The sequence below is a fragment of the Haliotis asinina genome, chromosome 14 (genome assembly GCF_037392515.1).
Source record: "Haliotis asinina isolate JCU_RB_2024 chromosome 14, JCU_Hal_asi_v2, whole genome shotgun sequence".
In the NCBI taxonomy this organism is placed as follows: domain Eukaryota; kingdom Metazoa; phylum Mollusca; class Gastropoda; order Lepetellida; family Haliotidae; genus Haliotis; species Haliotis asinina.
The window spans coordinates 198204-205959 of NC_090293.1; the positions used below are offsets into that span (position 1 = coordinate 198204).

The 7756-nt window shown below is 39.4% G+C and overlaps 1 pseudogene; it reads right to left on the reverse strand.

Annotated features, from left to right (window-relative positions):
* Positions 1-6715: 6715 nt before the first annotated feature.
* On the reverse strand, positions 6716-7556 carry LOC137261976 (uncharacterized; annotated as a pseudogene).
* Positions 7557-7756: the final 200 nt, after the last annotated feature.

Here is a 7756-nt window from a genome sequence, read left to right on the forward strand (position 1 = left end):
GAATTCCACTTTTCACACTCCCCTTTGATGTCGGCAATGTAAACAAATAAACGAATGGCGACAGGGTCACGTCCACGCGAGACTATCTAATTGTTACAAAAACAAGTCACAACAGGGTGTACCTTCCTCTTTTGTGTTAGAACGCGGAAATCTACTGTCAAATGGTCATATTAGGTTTACTTTTAAAAAAAACAATGACAAAACTGTGTATTTCCCGTGAGTGTTAGCGAGACGCCATCTTGTTTGGCGGGTAGGAACAAATTTGTTTTCTTAGCAATTATTTTCAAAACTTTAAGCATAAGATGGCTGTAAACTTTGCCATGGCCACCTCACTTTCCCCAAAAGCACTCGACGAAAGGATTCGCGACTTGGAGAAGAAAGCAGAGAACGGATGCGAGAAACTCGGAGTACCTCGGATGTGTCAGGTAAGACAAGGGTTTTTTATTGTCAAATAACGTTTAAAGAATTATTGCGTTAATGACAGAAATCCGGATAGATTATAAAGTTTATCCCGCGAATGTATATTTTCGCTCGTATTATTTTTAAATGTTATCGTAAAATCTAAGTAAAATAGGCCTGAAAAGTTTGTTTATATTCCATTTCAATAGATCGACATGGTATAGAATACACCAAGCTTGTATTTGTAACTAACTCTCTTAGTACTAACCACAAGTATTTATTTAAGTTTAAAGGGGCAGACTTTTGATTTTAGTGCTCCTGTTAATAGTTTTGCGTATTGCAAGATATATTTCACCAATTCAGATATATTTTAAAGAATGATACAAATGATGGGCTTTTACAATGGCAACATTTCGGTGTAATTTATTAAATGCAATCCTGGATCATTAGTGAAATGAAATTGTTTACCCCCAAATTCGCTCAGAGGGGTCAGATCTGTTTCTGAACTATTTGAGGCAAACACTAAATTCATATAAGAAACTGTTAGCTTTGCGTAGGATACATTTGAAATTTCATGTATTTTTTTCAGTAATTTAATACATATGTGTTGAGCATAATCATATATATATACCTGTTATATTTAACGTATTTGATTTAATCTTTTAGGCTGTTGTGAGAAAAATCTTGACACGACTGCTCCTAGAGGATCACCCTTGCCTATTGAAGGTATGTGCTTATGTTACTAGGTAACACAGACATAATTTCATTTTGAATATTTCATTAGTTCACTTCCCTACGTACGTTTTCTCAAAATGAAAAATACACGAAAGTAACATTTGCAAATGGATTTGAATAGCTGGTAAACTAAATCAGTTTAACATTACACCTGTGTGAAATTGCCATCAAACTGACCCCTTGATTTTACAATGCTTAATTGCTGCAAGGTTATGTCATGTGATATAACTAAACTTCTTTTATCATGATCTTTATGTCAGTTGTTCACTTACCGGTTGCATAACTTTGGCAAACAGGATGTACATAGAATTTGCACGAAATAACACAAAGGATGGTTAGCCTTTTCGGAAGTCATTTTAAATCATTTAAGTACAAAATGGTAAACTTTCAGAACAATATATGTATTCAAAGTGATAAATCTGTAGTTTACTTGGGTGTATAATTTTCACTGACGATCTTTAATTTTGATTAGACATTGTGTTGAATGCATGATTGAATGAAGTGCAAGGAAAATGACATTTGTTTTTATTTTCAGTAAAGCCGATGACGAGGACTCTATGAATATAGTAGTCAAAGAAACAAGTGACTATATCATGACCAAGGATGGTCAACAGGATCTTGTGAAGGTAATTTTTACTCACCTGTCATTATAAATAGTTAATGATTTAATTAATAGTGTAAAGACAGATTTGTGGATATTAACTTCAGTAACCAAGCTTATATAAAAACCGTTGCCTAACAGATTAACTAGAATGTGTGAAACATGCTCTATAGTACTTTAAACATTTCTTTTCAGATGCGCTTTGTAGAGTGTGGCGGAACAGGCGTGAGGATCTCAGTAGACAAGAAACTGGAAAGAAAGTGTCACACAGAACAGCAGCAAAAAAAACCAAAACAACAACAAAAAGAATGAAATCCGTAAGTATATCTATTCGAATAATAACATGTAACAGTTCTTCACATTACAATGTCTGGTGACAGATTCTAAGTTCCGGAAATATACATTTAAAATGTTTATGGATTATTGTGTTTCTTAAGATAAATCGTAACATAAGAATCAAGTCAGTTAATATATGATATATAAACATGTTACTACACTTCAGTGACTTCAGAGCAACAGATTGTGTGTCCATAAGAAAATGGGATATGTCATTAAATGTGATGAACTGCTTAACTTGTGTTGGGGTGATTAATCAAGTAAATAACTTTTCATGAAACTTCCTATTTAATAATTTGCAATCCATCTTGGCATTATGGTTTATCTGTTGATTGATTTTTGTTCAAATTTCCAGAAAATTGCACTGCGCATGAAAAACCTGAAAACTATTGACTGGCCAGATCGACAAAAGGAAAGGGTTTCATCTATACTCACCTTGGAAATGACTTCACCAGTTGTGAGTGATGAAGAAGATGCCAATTTATTGCTCTCTTACCCCTTTACCTGGGACTCTAAACTCAAGACGTCTGCACTGGACTCAGCCACAATTTTCAACGCCTCCACCAAAGCTAAGGCCAACATGAAGACCAGGATGCGGCATCCAACCAGAATGACAGAGATATCCGCTCAAGGATGCCCAAGTGGGCTAGTAAATAGCTAATCGATCACATGAACGTAATTTTATCTATGATCAATTAAATTTGAATTATTCTCAATGTAAAACTTTAATAGTTTTGATATTTTGATTGTATTTCAGTTAATACAAATTTATTCAATCTTAATTTTTATCTATTTTCAAAGAGACCTTTATTTACTTTAAATACATTTGTTGTACTTTCAATGTAACCAAGTTCTTTATTGCATTTTATTTCATTGTTGTATTGCATACTGTGTGTTATTATATGTTTAGCATTGACTGACTGGGGTGTGTTTTGCTGTGTCGGTGTGAGGAGGTACAGGAGGAGTCAAGGGATGCAACTGTTATAGCATGTTTTTAGAAATATTTTTGTCATAAGATATAAATGTTGATCTGTTATTTAGTGCTATATCTTTTTATTATTTTTTAGATATATGTTTGATCCATATTTGTCTGAAAATAAAACGGTGAATCTTATTGTATCTTTTGTTTTTCTTTATGTGTACGTGATGATTGTACACAAACTCCTTATATTGTCTTTGCCAACCAGGAGTAACAAGAATGTTATATGCAATGACACACATTGAATGACTCCTGTGAACCCGAGTAAATGAAATGCTGTGGCAAGTTTTCTGGCAACAGAAACTCTGTGGAAACTATGTAGGTCAGTTTGTAACTGAAACTCTGCGGAAACCTGATGGAGTCTTGGTAACTGAAACTCTGCGGAAACCTGATGGAGTCTTGGTGACTGAAACCCTGCGGAAACCTGATGGATCTCTAACTTAACTGAAACTCAACGGAAACCTGTTGGAGCATGGGTAACGGATACCGTGCGGAAACCCTTAGAAAGTGGGTAATTGAAAGTTTCCGTCATTGCGGAAACTCAGTGTAAAGGTACGGAAACTCACTGGATTCTTGGTGGAAACTTAAGTTTCAGTCCACTTTCCATCAGGTTTCCGCACTGCGGAAACCAGGTTATTTTTGCTGTGAAAGGTGCAGGCTTTGCGTGTATGTGTCTCTTTGCTGACTGGCAATCAACACATGAAGCTACCCAAGCTCGTATCCTTTCATACATCCCATACCAGAAATACTTCTGTGGTATGAAGGCATAGCATCTCTCCGCACCCATGTGGGATGCCAGTATATCATCATGATAAGCGTGCAGAATTGTGTCATACAATTCCTGAGGCACAGCAAGTTGTTTCACATAGCGAAGTTCTCTTGAACCTTTTCCTCTTGGAGCATAGAGATGATACAGAATACCATCCTCCATGAGGAAGTCATCAGCCTCCAACAACACACGTCTTGCTTTGTCATCATCATCTGGCAATACGTCTTTTTCCAGATAATCAATGATGCGTTTGAACTTCTCGTCAGCCAACTGTAAGCTCCGCAACTTAGTTGCTGTCAATCCCGTCCTCTCCTCCATGTCAGTCATGGGAGAGACTGATGACACTGTTGTGATCACTGTCTCATAATGATGATCATCATCAGACAATGACAATATCCAGTCCTCATCCTCAATGTCATCATAATCATTGATAGGAGACGCATCATATTCCCTTCTGCTCAAGGCATCTGCATTCCCATGCTTTGCACCAGGACGGTAGATCACCCCATAGTCATACTGAGTCAGCAGCAGTGACCACCTGGCTAATTTACCTGTAGGGTCCTTAATGTCTTTCAGGTATTTCAAAGCAACATGATCAGTGATAACCTGAAACTTATGTGGGGCAAGATACAGGTGAAAGTGTTTAACACCTGTCACCAACGCCAAGCATTCTTTCATTGTGATGTGGTACTTGGGTTGCGTCTTGTTCAAGCTCTTGCCACCATATGCTATCACTCTCTCCCTGCCCTCAGAGTCATGCTGACCCAGTACAAACCCAGTTGCAAAAGCGCCCCTGTCAGTGTACAGTATGAAGGGTTTGTTAAAGTCTGGAAAAGCCAGAATAGGAGAAGATATCAGTGCTTCTCTTAAGGTCAGAAAAGCTTTATCAGCCTCCTCCGACCAAACAAATGGTATGTCCTTACCAAGTAGTGTGTTCAGAGGAGCAACTATGTGTGCATAGTCCTTGACAAACTTTCTGTAATATCCACATAAACCCAAGAAGCTTCTCAATTCGCCTACATTCTTAGGTTTAGGAAAGGATTTTACAGCTTCTATCTTTTTAGGATCAGTCTTGATACCCTCTTTGCTTATCACATGTCCCAGGAAAGCTACCTGCTTGAGAGCAAATCTGCATTTTGAAGGCTTCAGTCTCAGATTCGCTTCCCTCAGCTTATCAAATACTGCCTTCAGATGCACCAAGTGTTCTTCAAATGTCTTACTATACACCAATATATCATCCAAGTACACCAAGGTGAACTTGAATGCCATAGAAGAGAATAGGTTCGACATAAGATATGCAAATGAGCTAGGTGCTGAAACCAAACCCATGGGCATAACGAGCCACTTATAGCTTTTACCTGACGGGACCGTGAAACTGGTGACATCTTGGCTGTCCTCGTCAACAGGTAACTGCCAAAAGCCCTTAAAAAGATCCAGGGAACTATACACCTGAGCTTGTTGACTTCCTAATGAAGCTAAACTCTCGTCAATCACAGGTAAAGGCCAAACCTGAGGAGTGGTCAACGCATTCACACTGCGGTAATCTATGACCATCCTAAATGTATTGTCAGCCTTTTTAACAAGCAAACATGGTGAGCTCCACTGAGAAAAGGTAGGAGCAATCGTGTCATACTTAAGTAATTGATCCACCTTCCTATCGATCTCATCTTTGGTTGCAGGTGAGCATGGATATGCCCTCTGATATACTGGACCGTGATTTCCAGTATTGATCTTGTGTGAGAACAGGTGTGTTCTACCTATCTCCGACATGTCAACTGCAAAAACATCTCTATTCTCCCCTAGAAACAATTCAAAGTCGCTCTTCTGACTGTCAGTCATGTCAGCATCAGCTAAAGAAATTTTCAATTCACCTGCCCTTGCTGTCAAAGTGGCTTCATCCAACTCACGTGGATGAACCAAAAGCTGTGGTGTTGACTCATTTGAATCACCTGTAGAACCACCTGTGACACCTGGACGCGTACCTGTGGACTCACCTGAGCCCTCACCTGTACACCTACCAGTGTCACCTGATGGCACACCCTTTGTCATACCTGCGTCACTTGATGACCCATCCGGAGTCATACCTATGACACATAGTGACTCACCTGAGACCCTATCAAATACACCTGGTGACACACTTGAGGTCATATTAGACTCATACGATGACTCTGGTGCATCACCACCGACAGGTAAGTCGATCGAGTGCATCTCACCTGACAATCTCAAGGTGTCATTCGTACTAACACCGACACACATCGATGGGACATCAACAGGTGTGTTAATTTGTGATGACGTATGACCTTGAGTATCAACATTGAGGCCTGCACCTTGAGAACGCATGTGTATATCGGGTTCAGGACATGACACTTGATCCTCTACACTATCACAAGTCGTAAAAGAACTGTCACCTAACACATGAGTCTGACTGTCCAAGTCAACCTGTTCAGACAACATGTCATTTGCATCCACATGAATTGTGTGACTGCAGTCATCAGTATCGGCTTCCCCATACATGTCACTAACATCAACTTCCTCTATGATACGTATTTCTACCTGGGAAGGCACCCTGATCTCCCTCCCTGTCAGTAGCATTCATCACTCTAAAGGATGCTATTTGGTTGACAGGTAAAGTGAAACACCTGGCACCTAACACACTTAAAGAATTTGTAACAGAAACAGTTGGTTCAATAACACCTAATTCAATATCTGGATCTTCAACATATACAGGTAACAAGGTCTCGGAATGAGGTGACAGCATGACATCACGTATACATGTAACAACATTGGAATTTGAACAAGAAGCAATGAACTTTGCCTCTGCGAGTCCATCCCACAATGTGAATCTGACTCTTCAAAAAGTCTAAACCTAACAATACATCAACAGATAAAGCTGACACTACATGAAACTCCTGTACAACACATAATTGGCCAATCCTAAGAGGAATGCTTGCCCCTGGAATGTCACTCGTCGAGGAGAAGCACTGCGTCGGCCATAGGAATTGTCTCTATACCCCCGACCATATGAATTGTCTTTCCTGTCACGAGAATTTTCCCTCGATGTCAAGGAAAGGATTTGTCCCTTAAGGTCCTCAATAACAGCCACAAGCTTATCTGAAGAGGGTGATGTGCCACCAAAAGCAGCATCAGCCATCCTAGCACTCTCAAGCACCTCATCCTTTGTATCGTGAGGCCTAGTCAAGATAAACTGCTTTATCTGAGGCTTGGAATTCCTGATCACAGCATCCTTGACAAAATTATCATCAAGACGATCAAGACTTCTGGCCTCATGTTCTATGTGCTGTAGGAAGTCCTCAAAGTTCTCGGAGTCCTTCTGCTTCCTACTGTACAACCTATCTAACCTATCATAAATTGTCACAGAATTATGTTTGTACCTAGCAAGGAAGGCAGATTTTACTTCCTCCCAAGAAGCATCATCAAAGTCCTTTGCCTCAAACCACTTGAAAGCTTTTCCATCTAACCACATACTGAAAGCTTCCCTCTGAATAATTGTTCAAAGATGTGAACTTTTCACAACGTTTCAACCAAGCACAGGCCTTCCCTGATTCACTGCCATCAAACTTCTCTAGATTTATGTGACTAAGGGCCAAGGTATTAGCTAATGTACAAACACTTTTGTCCAATCTGTCAGGGTTGTCCCCATGAAATTGTGAAAAGAAACTGGACTGTCCCTCTTTCTTAATATTGGTTGCACCACACTCTTCTCTGTCATAAGGCATTTTGAAATTAACAGTTGTGTCAACAGTGGATTCCTCAAAACAATCTAACTTTTTCTGAGAAGTTGGCACAATGAACGATGCTTCCCTGTCCCGAATAGGAGACCTAACAATTGGATCAGATAAAGTAGTGAAACTTGGCGACAATGCTGGGAGATCAATTGAGGCAGCCACACGGTTAATGGGCATAGAAAACTTAACTA